Source organism: Euleptes europaea, chromosome 4, assembly GCF_029931775.1.
Source record: "Euleptes europaea isolate rEulEur1 chromosome 4, rEulEur1.hap1, whole genome shotgun sequence".
In the NCBI taxonomy this organism is placed as follows: Eukaryota; Metazoa; Chordata; class Lepidosauria; order Squamata; family Sphaerodactylidae; genus Euleptes; species Euleptes europaea.
In genome coordinates this window covers 109,368,114-109,385,081 of record NC_079315.1, presented here as the reverse complement: position 1 = coordinate 109,385,081, position 16,968 = coordinate 109,368,114, and positions in this window count along the sequence as shown.

Genomic DNA, 16,968 nt, shown 5'->3' with positions numbered 1-16,968 from the left:
TCTTCAGTCCTGATTTGACCCTCTTAACCACTATATTGCACTTTCTCTCTCTCATGATGGTATTTCCCCTCCGCATACATGTTGGTAACCATATACGAGCATATTCCACACAGGTATCCCTCTTATAGTTCAATCCTATGCAGAGTTACTCCAGTTTAAGCCCATTGAAATGAATGAGAGACTGCAGTGACTCTCTTTAGGATTGCACTATGAGTCTGCAATCCTGTGGATGCTTATCTGACAGTAAGCCCTATAGACCACAGTTGGACTTTCTTCTGAGAAAACACACTTAAAATTACACCCCATGTCCGTATCTAGGAATCACAAGTTTAAAAAGCTGACATGATCAAAAGTTTATCTGGCTATTTATTCAGGTATGTATAGAATATACAGTAGTAGTAGAAGAAGAGTTGGTTTTTATATGCCACCTTTCTCTACCACTTAAGGAAGAATCAAACCGGCTTACAATCATCTTCTTCTCCCCACAACAGACACCCTGTGAGGTAGGTGAGGCTGAGAGAGCTCTAAGAGAGCTGTGACTAGCCCAAGGTCACCCAGCTGGCTTCATGTGGAGGAGTAGGGAAACAAATCCAGTTCACCTGATTAAAGTCCGCCACTCCAAACCACCGTTCTTAACCACTACACCATGCTAACTCTGTTTATATACATTTATACACAATAAATATATAAATGTTTACATACGTTTATACACACATATTATCAATATTATATATATATATATATTACACACACATATAATAAATGTGTATGTGTGTGTATATATGTATATATTATTTATTTAAAACATTTCTATGCTGCCTTTCCACCCAAATAGGGTCCCCAAGCCAGCAAACATTAAAACATTTCAGACATTAAAACAGCATTTAAAATAGAGTAAATATAACATATTTAAACAATTAAATAAAATATATAAACACAACAGTGAGGAGAGCCAATAACGGTTATTGGGGGAATGCCAAACAGAAAGTCTTCACCTGCTGGGGGAAGACAATGATAGAAGGAGACAGATGAATCTCCCTGGGGAGGAAGTTCCAAAGTTTTGGTGCCACAACCAAGAAGGCCCTTTTTCTGGTTGCTGAAGCCACAGATGACAGGGGCACCCAAAGCAGAGCCTCCAAAGATTACCTGAGCGGATGGGTAGGTTCATATGGGAGAAGGCAATCCTGAATACTCATACTATTATCATTACTAAATACATATATTTATGTACATTGTATTTTTTATATATATATTTTATTATTTTTCAATAATTGCTATACATCTCATTTGACAATACACCCTATATACCAAGCTTTGACTCAATAAAAAAAATTAAAAAATTATTAGGTGCATGTCTTCAGTATTAAATATAATTAATAATAATTGACTTCCCCGCCGACTTCCTCCCTCCCTACAAATATCTGGTGTCTCCTTTGTATTAACATTTTCTAATCCTTGTAAGTCATTATTTTAATGTTATACTTTCCCCTTATTTAATATATTTCGATAAGCAATAATAATATAATATTAATTATAAAGAGAGAGGGGGGAAGAAAAGAAAAAATCATTTAAAAAATAAAAACAGAGACATAACAAAGCCCATTAACATGATTGTGTTGATGTGCATTGTAGATCCTCTCCCCACCCAGGAGGGCCTGAAAGGGTGGCAGGCGCGCGCGCACGCGCCGTCCTCCACCCACCTCCCCTCCCCCTCCCGTTTCCATGGCTACGAAGCTCGCCGGCTCCCTTTCGCTCCCTGTGGGTGGGCGGGGGAACGCCGCCGCTGCCGCCAAGCGCGGCGCCAGCGCTTTGCGACACTCGCGGCCGCAGTCGCGGCAGCTGGTGGAGCCCGTCAGCTGATTTGCGGCGGCGGGCGGGAGCGCCAGTGGGGAAGAGGGAAGGAGCCGGAGAGGGGGGGGGGCGCGCCCTCTCCCACCCCCCAGCAGGAAAGGGCCCGCCGGGAGCCAGGTAGGTGTCCCTGCAGGAGGCATCGAGGCGAAGGTCTCTCTTGTGCTCCCCTTCTCCTTCCACCAATGCTCCCTCTCGCTCCCTTCCAAGGTTGTTCCCCCCCCCCGCCGGAAAGTGGCCCCTCTCCATCCTCTCCCACTTGCTTCCTTCCAAGGTTGCCCTGCCCCCCATTAATAGGCGAGCCCCCCCCCCCAGAAAGTGGCACTTCTCCATCTTCTCTTTCCTTGCTCCCTTCCAAGGTTGTTGTCCCCCACCCCCCCGGGAAATGGCACCTCTCCATCTTCTCCCTCTTGCCTCCCTTCCAAGGTATTCCTGCCCCCTTAATAGGCGAGCCCCCCCCCGGAAAATGGCACTTCTCCCTCTTGCTCCCTTCCAAGGTTGTTGCCCACCCCCCCGAAAATTGCACCTCTCCATCTTCTCCCTCTTGCTCCCTTGCAGGGTTGTCCTGCTCCCCTTAATAGGCGAGCCCCCCCCCCGGAAAGTGGCACCTCTCCATCTTCTCTCTTTTCTTGCTCCCTTCCAAGGTTGTTCCCCCCCCCCCGGGAAATTGCACCTCTCCATCTTCTCCCTCTTGCTCCCTTGCAGGGTTGTCCTGCTCCCCTTAATAGGCGAGCCCCCCCCCCCGGAAAGTGGCACCTCTCCATCTTCTCCCTCTTGCTCCCTTCCAAGGTTGTTGCCCCCCCCCCGGGAAATGGCACCTCTCCATCTTCTCCTTCTTGCTCCCTTCCAAGGTATTCCTGCCCCCCTTAATAGGCGAGCCCCCCCTGGAAATGGCACTTCTCCCTCTTGCTCCCTTCCAAGGTTGTTGCCCCCCCCCTGGGAAATGGCACCTCTCCATCTTCTCCCTCTTGCTCCCTTCCAAGGTATTCCTGCCCCTTTTAATAAGTGAGCCCCCTCCCCCGGAAAGTGGCACTTTCCCATCTTCTGCCCCTTGCTCCCTTGCAGGGTTGTCCTGCTCCCCTTAATAGGCGAGCCCCCCCCCCCCCGAAAGTGGCACCTCTCCATCTTCTCCCTCTTGCTCCCTTCCAAGGTATTCCTGCCCCCCTTAATAGGCGAGCCCCCCCCCCCTGGAAATGGCACTTCTCCCTCTTGCTCCCTTCCAAGGTTGTTGCCCCCCCCCCCTGGGAAATGGCACCTCTCCATCTTCTCCCTCTTGCTCCCTTGCAGGGTTGTCCTGCTCCCCTTAATAGGCGAGCCCCCCCCCCCCCCCGGAAAGTGGCACCTTTCCATCTTCTCCCTCTTGCTCCCTTCCAAGGTATTCCTGCCCCCCTTAATAGGCGAGCCCCCCCCCCCGGGAAATGGCACCTCTCCATCTTCTCCCTCTTGCTCCCTTCCAAGGTTGTTGCCCCCACCCCCGGGAAATGGCACCTCTCCATCTTCTCCCTCTTGCTCCCTTGGAGGGTTGTCCTGCTCCCCTTAATAGGCGAGCCCCCCCCCCAGGAAAGTGGCACCTCTCCATCTTCTCCCACTTGCTCCCTTCCAAGGTATTCCTGCCCCCCTTAATAGGAGAGCCCCCCCCCCGGAAATGGCACCTCTCCATCTTCTCCTTCTTGCTCCCTTCCAAGGTATTCCTGCCCCTTTTAATAAGCGAGCCCCCTCCCCCGGAAAGTGGCACTTCTCCATCTTCTCCCTCTTGCTCCCTTCCAAGGTTGGCCTGCCCCCCTTAATAAGCAAGCCCCCCACCCAGAATGTGGCACCTCTCCATCGTCTCCCTCTCCCTTCCAAGGTTGTCCTGCCCCCCTCCGAAAGCGAGCCCACCCCACCCCAGTCTGGAAAGTGGCACCTCTCCATCTTCTCCCTTTTTCTCCCTTCCAAGGTTGGCCTGCCTTCTTATAGTGAGTCCCCCCTCCTGGGAAATGGCACCTCTCCGTCTTCTTCTTGCTCCCTTCAAGGTTTGCCTGCCCCCTTAATAAGCAAGCCCCCCCCCGGAATGTGGCTCCTCTCCATCATCTCCCTCTCCCTTCCAAGGTTATCCTGCCCCCCTCTGAAAGCGAGACCACCCCCCGGTCCTGAAAGTGGCACCTCTTCTCCCTCTTGCTCCCTTCCAAGATTGACCTGCCCCCCTTAATAAGTGGGTCCCCCCCCTCCTGGAAAATGGCATCTCTCCATCTTATTCCTCTTCCTTCCTTCTTTCCTTCCTTCCAAGGTTGTCCTGCCCCCCTTAATAAGTGAGCCCCCCCAAAAAAAGCACCTCTCCATCTTCTCCCTCTTGCTCCCTTCCAAGGTTGTCCTGCCCCTCTCCAAAAGCAAGCCCCCCGTCCCCGGAAAGTGGCACCTCTCCATCTCCTTCCACCTTCTTGCCAATTTCTCCCTCTCCTTAAGCCTCCTCTTCCTTCACCATGAAGTCGGCTTGGGGAGCAGCGACAAAAGCCTTTCCACCCTCCTTTGCAATAGAAGGGATTTGTAAGCACCTTCCTCAAACCCCCCCCCATTTCCTGTATTCCTATTATGTTCATTGGCGTGCATGTGTGGATGCCTTTTACACATTGCAAGCTGCTTTGAGAGACCGGTAAAGGCTGGAGGTGGGGGAAGTTGAGTGTGAATATTAGAAAGGGGGAGGGACACATTGGAAGAGGTCGATCCATGGTTGTGGTTGAAAGTGAACATAAGAAAGGCCCTGCTGGATCAGACCAAGGCCCATCAATTCCAGCAGTCTGTTCACACAGTGGCCAACCAAGTGCCTCTGGGAAGCAACCTTGATCTTTCTTGGTGGTCTCCTATCCAAGTACTAACCAGGGCTGACCCTGCTTGGCTTCCGTGATCTGATGAGACCAGGCTAGCTTGGGCCATTCAGGTCTGGGCTAGGTCAATTCATAGGTAGGCGCATTGGTCCAAAGCAAAATCCCCACATGTATGTGACTGCCTTTCTTAAGGACTAACCTAGGGTTGTCAGCTCATCTGGGGGTGGATCCTGGGGAGAGTGGGGTTTAGGGAAGGGAGGGACTTCTGTGGGGTATAGTGCCATAAAGTCCACCCTCCAGGGCATCAGTTTTCTCCAGGGGAGCTGATCCCCTACAGTCTGGAGATCAGTTGTCATCCCAGAAGATCTCTGGAGGGTGATAACCCTGACAACCAAAGCAAACATTTACCCTTTGGTGTCTCCAGAAGTCCTCATCAGGGCTTGATGAAGGGTTCTGGAAAGCTTACTTGCATTAGTCCTAATCGGTGGTATTAACGTGGTTTGGGGTATACATGGAGAAGGTCGTCTTCTTCTTTTGGTTGCATGAGGCACCCTAAGTGGTCAATGCTTTGCAGTGTTCTTGGGCTCTTTCAGTGGAAGGAGCCTTCTCTGCCTTCCCATACCACATGTGACAATTTCTCCCTTCTTCAGCATGGGTGGCAAATATACCGTTTTCATATCCCTCCCCATTGGGTATATTTTTTGAAATACGTGTTGGTTCTCTTCCCTTTTCTCTCTCCCCCCCCCACCAAAAAAATCCTCTTGACTTTAGTGGGTAGGGGGCAACAGTTGCCAACACTCTCTTCTGGTGCTTTTGATCTTGGCAGGTCTACTGTTGAATCTTGAAATGGGAACTCCTTCCGTTTCTTAGTAGCATGCTCTCTCTCCCCTCCCCGGCTCTTCTTGCATTATTATAAGCCGAGCAGGTGAGTATAGGGCATACCCTATTACCTTATCCGTAGGCAGAAGCTGGACAAGGGGACCCATGGTCTGTTTAGGACATCAGAAGGCTTTGCTGAGGTTTGGGGGAGAGAAGCCAACATAGAACAGTAGCTACAGAGAGGAGGTGAATCTGCACAGGTTGAGTGGAAAAGCTGATGGGATCTAAACCTGAGTTTTAAAACACTTCCCCTGCATTCATTGTTAGTCTGAAAGCCATAGTGTAGGACTGTAGCAGTTTTATAACGAATCATAGAATGATAGAGTTGGAAGGGACTACCGGGGTCATCTAGTCCAACCCCCTGCACAATGCAGAAAATTCACAACTATCACCTGGGCATGCAAGAAAGGGTTGTGAGAGCCAAACACTGATGCAAACCTTCCTGTCCTCCCTTTCATGATCTGCCCATGGTCATAGAATCAGCATTGCTGACAGATGGCCACCTAGTCTCTGCTTAAAACCTCCAGGGAAGGAGAGCTCACCACTTCCCGAGGAAGCCTGTTCCATTGAGGAACCGCTCCAACTGTTAGAAAGTTCTTCCTAACGTTTAGCCGGAAACTCTTTTGATTTAATTTCAACCCGTTGGTTCTGGTCCGACAACTTGGCACCATCCTCCGTGTGACTTCCCTTCAGGTACTTAAAGATGGCTATCCTATCACCTTTCAGTCGTCTCCTCTCCAGGCTAAACATATCCAGCTCCTTCAACAGTCTTCTTCTCTAGCTGGCAACAGATGCCGTCTTTTTGTGGGGCTTGGGTGGGAGGACTGGATCTTCAGCTGGATCTGTTTTAGTTGATGGCAGGTGTTCTTTGCTTTTATCCATCCAGAACCGGGCTGTTTGAGAAATACTTATAGCAACCTTAAGCAGCCTGTATCCCTTCCAATATAAAATCCTTTAATAATTCAGGAATAGCAGGCTGGTTGCTGTCACTTTTTTCTTCCTCTGTTCAGCAGGGACAAGCTTGGATGGCAGAATATCCAGTACCACCCATGCGGGTGGTCCCTCCTCCTTTCAAATGGTAACTGGGTATATATACCTCCTGTTAACTTTCAAGGAAAAGGAGCCCTTTCCTGTGTTTTAGGCCATCTAGTGGCTAACACTCTTCTGTATTTCTGCCCTGAAGCCTGTACTTTCTGGGGCACTGGGTCAAACTGACAGGGTTGCAGATATTCCCGGTTTTCCTGCTAGCCACTCTCTCCCCCCCACCCTTTAACAGCTTTGACTTTTGAAACTGTTGGGCTGTTTGGAAAACAAATGAATGTGCTGGTTGTTCAGGAAGTTAACCTCTCTCATAATACTAGAATGTGGGGTCATCTGCTGAAGCTGGATGCTGAGAGATTCAAAACTGATAAAAGGAAGTATTTCTTCACACAAGGCATGGTTATATTGTGGAATTCCCTGCCCCAGGATGTGGTGATGGCTGCCAACTTGGAAGGCTTTAAGAGGGGAGTGGACATGTTCATGGAGGAGAGGGGTATTCATGTCTACTAGTTATAATGGATACTAGTCATGATGCATACCTATTCTCTCCAGGATCAGAGGAGCATGCCGAATATATTAGGTGCTGTGGAACACAGGCAGGACAATGCTGCTGCAGTCGTCTTGTTTGTGGGCTTCCTAGAGGCACCTGGTTGGCCAATGTGGGAATAGACTGCTGGACTTGATGGGCCTTGGTCTGATCCAGCATGGCCTTTCTTATCTGATGGGCCTTGATCTGATCCAGCATGGCCCTTCCTCCTTTCACCCCATAATATATGTGCAGCATTCATTCCAGATGACTTGAATGACATTCTGAGCTGTATGCAGGTATTTATTTACACCCTGCTTTCCTCCTCAGTGGGGACCAAAAGCAGCTTAAACATCATCTTCCGTTATTTTATCTTCACAATATGTACTCCATTTGATAGAACTGCAGCTACTCTACTGTGCTTTGTGATATCGATGAGAACACTGCTTCCTTACATATTAGTACTTTGTTCCATTATGAAATTGACTCCTATTTTTAAAAAGACTTGTTGACAAAAAAATCATGTATTAGTAGGGCTGTTTGTGCCGGTGAGCTGTTTCAGATGGCAAGGAACACTTTTTAACAATAGTGTGAATTGCTACATTGGTCTATGGCTTGAGAGAGTACAGATACTACAAGGTTAACACTTCAGAGTCAATAGTGTAGAGGGTGCTGTAAAGAATATACAGTAGTAGAGCGTGGTGTAGTGGTTAACAGCGGTGGACTCTGATCTGGAGAACAAGGTTTGATTCCCCACTCCTCATGAGCGGCGGAGGCTAATCTGATGAACAGGGTTGGTTTCCCCACTTCTAGACATGAAGCCCGCTGGGTGACCTTGGGCCAGTCACACTCTCAGCCCCACCCACCTCACAGGGTGTCTGTTATGGGGAGGGGGAGGGAAGGTGATTGTAAGCCGGTTTGATTCTTCCTTAAGTGGTAGAGAAAGTCGGCATATAAAAACCAACTTTTCTTCTTCTAATATGGAAGATGTTGATGAGAGAAACCTGGGTTGGGGGGAGAAACCATTTGTCAATGCCTTATTGATGTTTCAGAACAATCCTAAGACCATAATGCACCTTTCCAGCATGAAGGAGCAGATAACTCTCTTCTCCACTAAGAGCGGGATAGTTTATCTTCCCTTTGAACCAGGGTCTGCCAGGATATACTGAGGCACTGCCGTGACTTTACGGGCATACGTTTGTTGGAAGGAGACTCTATTCTGGGTTATTGGTTAGTTTTTAAATGTAATTTTCACTGGAGTAAGTGTTGGAGGCCCTGATCTGGATAGCCCAGGCTAGCCTGGTCTTGTCAGATCTCAGAAGCTAAGCAGGGTCTACCCTGGCTAGTATTTGGATGGGAGATCTCTGAGGAATACCAGGGTTGTGAGGCAGAGGCAGACAATGTCAAACCACCTCTGTATGTCTCTTGCCTTGAAAACACCACCAGGGGTTGCTGTCAGATGTGCCTTGATGGCAAAAAAAGAGAAGTGTTGAGGTGGGACATGCAGATGTGCATGGCCTACTGGTAACCCAGGAGCAGTAGGTCCTCACCCCCCAAAAGGCAGCTTCATGTGTTCAAATTCCCTTTTCCGCTCTTGTGTATGTTTCGGACTCAGAGCAGGAATGCCAGTGTCCGTCGTATGTATTTTTAAAAACTGACCTGCCTATGGTGAGTTTTAGATCCATTTCCTTAAATCACTCAGGCATTTGTTGTCTGTCTTGCTCCATTGGGCTGGGAGAAGGTGGTAGCTTTTGGAAATTCCCCTGTGAACAGAACTTGCATGGTTTACCGGAGATGCGGCACTTCCTCTCCTGTGTGGGGGGAGAAGGCCTGAACTGGATATCCACATGTCTGTTGAATAATTTGCTTTGTGGCAATTTGAACAAGGTAGGGTTTAGACAGGGGGTATGAAGCTATGAGGGAGGCTTTGGATTGCCCAGCAGTGAATGCGGAGAGGAGAAGAAATCATTATACAAATTCTTTTTTAAAAAATGCTTTTAAAAATCAGTGCAAATTAATTTTTTTTTAGAAATTGATTTTGAAAGCAAAAGTGTATGTGGTTTGGGGGAAGGCATAAATTTTCTCTCGTAGGCTTGTGATAACTTTAAATCAATGCATTGCTCAAAACTATTTAATTTTCTCTCATAGGCTTGTGATAACTTTAAATCAATGCATTGAAATCAATGCATTGCTCAAAACTGTGCAGTCTAAGGGAGTGACAACAGTTTATGTCCCAAAAAGGCAGTCGTTGGCAGTGGGTTTAGTAAAGATCTTAAGTGTGTTTCCATGAAACAAAGCCCCATTGTGTTCAGCTGGGGTTAGTTCCAAATAAGATTGTTTAGGATTGCAGCCCTAGTGTTATACTACATGGCGTGTCATAATGAAGACGCTGTTTGGTTTCTAAACCGAGAGTGCATAATCAACGGTGTACTTCATAAGCCTCAGTAGTCCTGACATATGCACTGCAAATGTCAAAGTTCTGAAAAGTCGGCGTGGTGTAGTGGTTAAGAGCGGTGGTTTGGAGCAGTGGACTCTGATCTGGAGAACCAGGTTTGATTCCCCACTCCTCCACATGAGTGGCGGAAGCTAATCTGGTGAACTGGGTAGATTTCCCCACTCCTACACATGAAGCCAGCTGGGTGACCTTGGGCTAGTCACGCTCTCTCAGCCCCACCTACCTCACTGGGTGTCTGTTGTGGGGATTGGAAGGGAAGGTGAATGTAAGCCGGTTTGATTCTCTCTTAAGTGGTAGAGAAAGTCGGCATATAAAAACTACCTCCTCCTCCTTCTTCTCACCTCTGAAATGTTCACGAATTCACTCTTGCGATTAAAACAATTGTGATTTAACTTGCTTCAGACTACGATTGCTTTGGTTTGTTGAAGTTTGCACACATTATGCCCCTTTGTTGAGCAGTGTTTGAAACCTTCCGCTAGCCTAAGAATGTCTTCTTCCCCGGGGAAGGCTTCAAATGTTGCTGAGCAACATGGTAGGGGGAAGACGGAAGGCATTCTCACTTTTTGTAAAAAGTTCTGTAACTTGCACAAATGTAAATGTCTTCACTGTGGCTATTAACTGCTTATTTGTGTGTGTGTGTGTGGGAGTATTGCGTAGTTGGCCGTCAATGCTCTTTCCCTAATGTAGATTCGAAAAAGGTTAATTTTGTACTTTATCACAAGCCTATGATTCTTCATGGTGATGAGGATATATAAAGAAAACAAATGAGCACACAAGTGAATTTGTGTTTGTGTTCCCTGGCATATTATGGGAGTTCCTGCCATCAGCTGAGTGAAAGGATTACCCTTCCAAGTAGTGGCCTAGCTAATTTTCCAGGTCAATACAATCCTTGGCCCTCCTGCTGATAATGATAGGCTGATTACTGATTGATGCTGTGGATTCATCCCCATGGCAACCAGGACCGGATCTGCTTACTTAATTTTCTAAAAGCCCTTTCACAGGGCAGGCTGAAAATAATGATTTTGCAACATTTTGCCCCCCAAACAAAAATTTTTTCCTCATCCATTATATCCAAGGTTGCAGAGTAACTGTGGTTGAAAAAAATATACGTTAATATTTTCACTTCCTCCCTTATTTTCTCTATTCATTCAATAGAGCGTTGAAGTGTTGGGGGTTTTTATATGCTGACTTTCTCTACCACTTAAGGCAGAATCAGACCGGCTTACAATCACCTTCCCTTCCCCTCCCACAATGGACACCCTGTGAGGTAGGTGGGGCTGAGAGGGTGCTTAATGGAACTGTGACTAGCCCAAGGTCACCCAGCAGGCTCCATGTGTAGGAGTGGAGAAACCAACCCGGTTCACCAGATTAGCGTCTGCTGCTCATGTGGAGGAGTGGGGAATTGAACCCAGTTCTCCAGATCAGAGTCCACCACTTCAAACCAACACTCTTAACCACTACCCCATGCTGGCACATGAACACATGAAGCTGCCTTACACTGAATCAGACGCTTGGTCTATCAAAGTCAGACCAGCAGCTGCTCTCCAGGGTCTCAGGTAGAGGTCTTAAACTTCACCTATCTGCCTAGTCCCTTTAACTGGAGATGCCGGGGATTGAACCTGGGACCTCCTGCATGCCAAGCAGATGCTCTGCCACTGAGCCACAGCCCCTCCCCGAATACAGGTGTGCTGGCTAAGAATTTTTTGTAAATATGCATTTTTCCCTTTCTGATCATTTTATAAAACGATCAAAAGGTTCAACATTTCCCCCTCCCCTCCCTTGATTGCTTGTCATATAAAGGCCAGACACAAATAATGATCCAAGATCATGTACAGTGATTTTAATGCTAGTAGCATGTCTCTGAGATGAGTACTGCCACCTGAATTAATCATAATTTCTACAGAACCACTTAAATATTTCATCCCCAGTTTGTCACCCAGATGAATGTTTTCTGAGCGTGGCATAATATTGCTGTTTTTGCCTGAAACTTATTCATTGAGCTTTTGTGCTATCATCCAGGGATATGCTTGCCTGATCACGCTGTGAAGCTGTGGTAGTGTGTTTTGCACAGCATGTGTTGTGGGTCAGATTTGTGCTAATTAGTAGATCCATGAAACCACGATTTGTCCCTTTTCCTCTATCAAGGGCCCATCTATGGTCCCTCCACCTATATCTTCCCACAGTGCCTTTCTGTGACCAGCTGAGAAGGGCAGTCAAGTATCCAACTCCACAATGGATCTAGGTCCACCCACATTATGAACCCAGAAGAAGAAGAAGAGTTGGTTTTTATACGCCAACTTTCTCTACCATTTAAGGGAGACTCAAACCAGCTTACAATCACCTTCCCGTCCCCTCCCCATAACAGACACCCTGTGAGGTAGGTGGGGCTGAGAGAACTCTAACAGAGCTGTAACGTGCCCAAGGTCACCCAACTCTTCTTCATGCTTAAGCTGTGGTCCTTTCAGAAAGTTCCAGTCATAGGACTCCCGGTTAAATAACTGCACGTGCTCTGTTTTGAGCTTTTTCTGAAGATTGTTCTGAAAATAAAATTGGTTCAAAATGTAGCTGTAAGACTCTTTGCTTGTGAAGGCTATAGGTAGTATATCTTGCTAGTATAGAAAGAACAGCGCTGGCTGCCACCGTTTTCCCATTCATTCAGAAATGAATTTCGCACAGAGCCTTTCATCATCTTAGTAAACTAATACGAGTCCTTTATTGTTCCGTTCAAGATGGGAATAAGGATGGGAATAGAGGGAACATCATAAACTAACAAGCTAATCTAGGATGGACAGGAATACAGGAAAACATGTCCTGCTCTCCTGGTGGTAAGATGGAGAAGAGAGTGAGAAGGAAGAGAAGGTGTTATCCAGAAGGAAGAGTCTCTGAGAATGTGTGTGTGTTAAGTGCCGTCAAGTCTCTTCCGGCCTCTGGCGACACTATGTATCAATGCCCTCCAAACCATCCTATTGTTAACAGCCTTGATCAGGTCTTGCAAACTGAGGGCCATGGCTTCTTTCATATAGTCAATCCATCTGATGTTGGGGGTCTTCCTCTTTTCCTGCTGCCTTCAACTTTTCCTGGCATTATTGTCTTTTCCAGTGTCTTTTCATAATATGACTAAAGTACAGTAGCTTCAGTTTAGTCATTTTAGCTTCTAAGGGAGAGTTCAGGCTTGGCTTTTTTTTGTGTGTGTATGCCGTCAAGTCACATTTGACTTATGGCGACTCCGTAGGGTTTTCAAGACAAGAGATGTTCAGAGGTGGTTTGCCATTGCCGGCCTCTGCATCACAACCCTGGTATTCCTTGGAGGTCTTCCATCCACATAGGCCAACCCTGCTTAGCTTTGGAGATCTGACGAGATCAGTCTAGCCTGGGCTACCCAGGTTAGGGGTGATTTGATCTAGAGCCCGCTTATTTGTCTTTTGGACAGTCCCACGGTTTAGCAATCTACACATCAAAGGGACAGCACCAGAGGAGTGAAAAGGAAGGGACGGGGTCCTGAGCTATATATTTTTGTGGTTCTGTAGCCCCCTCTGAAGTCTTGGTGTGCGTTGAGACTGTTGCACAGTCCTTCCCTACCAACACTTAGCAGACAAATATTTGTCTGCTACTGTAGCTTTGTCATTGATGTAAAAATATTGATTTTTTCACACAGTTATATTTAGCATTGTAAATCATAGTGAGGCTTAGTCTGTTGTAATCAGCCTGTTATCTGTTAAAATGAGCTTGTGGCGCTCCTTAAAAATGAAGATATTGGTGATAAAGGCATTCAAATCCTGTACTAAAAAATCGGAAGGAAGCAGGTAAAGAATATATATATTTATATATTTATTCTAGTGATGTAACATTCCCTTTGTGAAGGCTTGGTGGTGGTGGTTCCTCATCTGGATTCTTTATGGTGTATTCTTGCCAGTATTTGCTAGCTACTTTAAGTGATTTACATTAAAACATGTTTAATTTCTTCATGTGAGCAATACAGCTTTGAAACGTTAAATGGAGTATCTATTATTATAAGTAGTATACAACATTTTAACTTTAACTGAATGTGGGAAAAGCTGTAGAACTGTAGTAAAAAAAATGTCTACGTTGCACTGAAAAGATTGATATTTGACTGTGCAATTGTCCATTTTGGAAATGGGCAGTAAAAGCTAAAATGCCTGTTAGAATTTCTGAGCAAATGCCTGTTAGAATTTCTTCAGCTATGTGTTTAATCCATAGACCATTGCACGGGTACTGTAGAGTTATGATAGATATCCAGCGCTAGCAAGCGTGAAATACATTCAAGTATATACAGAGTATGGGACCATGAGGATGCTGTCTCTTAAATTTGTAACACGGCTGATTAGGAAGTTTAAAATACTTTCCTAGTCCCGGTCAGTTCCTTTGATCATAGTTTAACCTCAAGGTTAAGCACTGCTTAATAATGAGAACACATTTCTACAAGGAACCAGCATAGTTATTAGTTTAGTTCTTAATTGGGATATGGAAATTAAAGGATTGCAGCATTTACGGATCTTTCTTGGTTTTGTGGTTAACTAAAGTCCCTTGATCCTCTAGCGACCATATAAAGTGTTCTTCTTGTGTGAGTACATCAGGACACAGAGGCAAATTTTAGATACCAGAGCAAGTAGCAGCAGATGCTAATCTGGTGAACCCGGTTGGTTTCCCCACTCGAATACATGAAGCCAGCTGGGTGATCTTGGGCTAGTCACACTCTCAGCCCCACCTACCTCACAGGGTGTCTGTTGTGGGGAGGGGAAGGGAAGGTGATTGTAAGCTGGTTTGATTCTTCCTTAAATGGTAGAGAAAGTTGGTATATAAAAACCTACTCTTCTTATTCACGTACTATGGAAGTAGAGTGTGTCTTTAGCCCTGTTGATCCTTAAACTAAACTGCCTTACCTTCACTATCCATCTAAGGGTGTAATGAGGTAAGAGGAATATTGAACCTAGAAGAAGATTAAGAAAGATGTTATATTTCCAAATTTTTGAAATATTTTATATTTCCGAACATTGGAGAACTCAGTTAGCACCCTTGTTTCCAGAATCTGATATTTCTGTGGCCCTCAAATTTAGTGTTGGACTGCTGGTCAATTGATAGCCTGAAATGATGGGTTACTACTACATCTCTGCCGTCAAATATTACACAAAGTCAAGAATGCCCTCATGTGCCAGTCCACCTGTTTCATTACATCATGCTTTCTGACGCCAGTGGCAGGAGGGAAGATGCTTTGCTCCTCAAGCAGTTAAGGATGAATCTCAGGAGTCCACCTGGTGCCAGAAAAGGCTTAAAAATATCCTTGTTATAATGAGTACATTCAGAACTTAGTGAGACAAAGGGCGAAAATGCACGGTCGCTTTATCCTCCTTTAATCCCTGTTTCAGCCAGGATTCAGCCAGGATCGAACGCATGCGTTTCGCCTAATGTGCGTTCGATCCTGGCTAAAACAGGGATTAAAGGAGGATAAAGCAACCATGTGTTTGGGGATAGTAACAGGAAGGGTGTTTTTTTAACTTCAAGTTTGCCCAGTAATTTATTTTCCTGTTAAAGCATTGCTGTTTTGTTTGTTTTAATTTTGCGTGAGTTAACATCGGCAAGCCATTATCAACAGGGGGTTATTTCCTTGCTGAAATATCGAAGGGCGGTCTTGTTTTGTGTATTTTTGTTTCTGTTTGTGCAGTTTGCATTGGCTCCTCGTGTGTGATTGGTCCAAACATGTTCCATGCCCAAGGGGAGATGTGTAGTTTAGATAGCTGAAGGTTGATGTAAACAGAGGAGAAGTGGAATAAATTGACATGCTTTGAATAAGCTTGAATAAGCTATACCTGATGGCAGGTTTATTGACTTTAAACACTATGAGGGCAGCTACAATGCCACCTAAAAGGCAGGAATATTTTTGAGGGATTTATAGACAACAAACATTGGCAGTTTTAAGCAATAAAATATTCATGGCACCTTATTTACTCCAAAACTTAAATAATTGTTTTCCTTCCGCTTATGCTGTTTTGTTTTCTTCTTTCAGCATAAAGTTTGTAAGGCTCATTTGAATTGTTTTACAGAGCGACTGTATTTTGAAGTGTAAGGATGTGACTCTGGCCACCAAGACTAGATTAATTCATGCCATCATATTCCCTATTACTATGTATGGGTGTGAAAGCTGGACAGTGAAGAAAGCTGATAGGAAGAAAATTGATTCCTTTGAAATGTGGTGTTGGAGGAGAGGGTGACGGATTCCGTGGACTGCCAAAAAAACAAATCAGTGGGTTATAGATCAAATCAAGCCTGAACTGACCCTAGAAGCTAAAATGACTAAACTGAGGCTGTCGTATTTTGGTCACGTCATGAGACGACAAGAGTCACTGGAAAAGACCGTCATGTTAGGAAAAGTAGAGGGCAGCAGGAAAAGAGGAAGACCCAACAAGAGATGGACTGACTCAATAAAGGAAGCCACAGCCCTCCATTTGCAAGATCTGAGCAAGGCTGTGAAAGATAGGACATTTTGGAGGACTTTCATTCATAGGGTCGCCATGAGTCGGAAGCGACTTGACGGCACTTAACACACACACACACAGAGCGACTGAGAGGTTACAAAATGTTTCACTTTAAGCCATCTTTGCCCTTGCAACGGTTCGTTGTCAGTAGTATCATGGAAGGAATCTTAATGAAGAAATTATTTTAGGTGAACCAGGCCAGAACAAAACCAAAACAGGTAGATGGGATTTCAGTAGAGGAGCAGGTCTCCCAAAAGGTTCCCAGTTTGTTTGAATGTATCTTTTGGTAACTTACCACCACAGATACAGCAGTAGGAGGAGGAGGAGTTGGTTTTAATACCTCACTTTTCTCTACCTTTAAGGAGTCTCAAACTGGCTTACAATCACCTTCCCTTCTTCTTCCCACAACAGGCACCTTGTGAGGTGGGGCTGAGAGAGTTCTGGGAGAACTGTGACTAACCCAAGGTCACCCAGCAGGCTTCATGTGGAGGGGTGGGGAATAAAACCCGGTTCACCAGATTAGAGTCTGCCGCTCTTAACCAGTATACCACGCTGGCTCTCCAGCATATCTAAAGGGGTCATTTCTAATAGTGGATTTGTACAAGCACCACAGATCTATGCAGCCCACAAAAGGAGATGTGTGTGATAAGTGCCATCAAGTCACTTCCAACTTATAGCGACCCTATGAATCAATGTCCTCCAAAATGTCCTATCATTAACATCCTTGCTCAGCTCTTGCAAACTGAGGGCCATGGCTTCCTTTATCGAGTCAATCTATCTCATGCTGAGTCTTCCTCTTTTCCTGCTGCCTCAACTTTTCCTAGCATGATTGTCTTTTCCAGTGAGTCTCATAATGTGACCAAAGTATGATAGTCTCAGTTTAGTCATTTTAGCTTCTATGAAGAATTCATGCTTGGTTTGATCTAG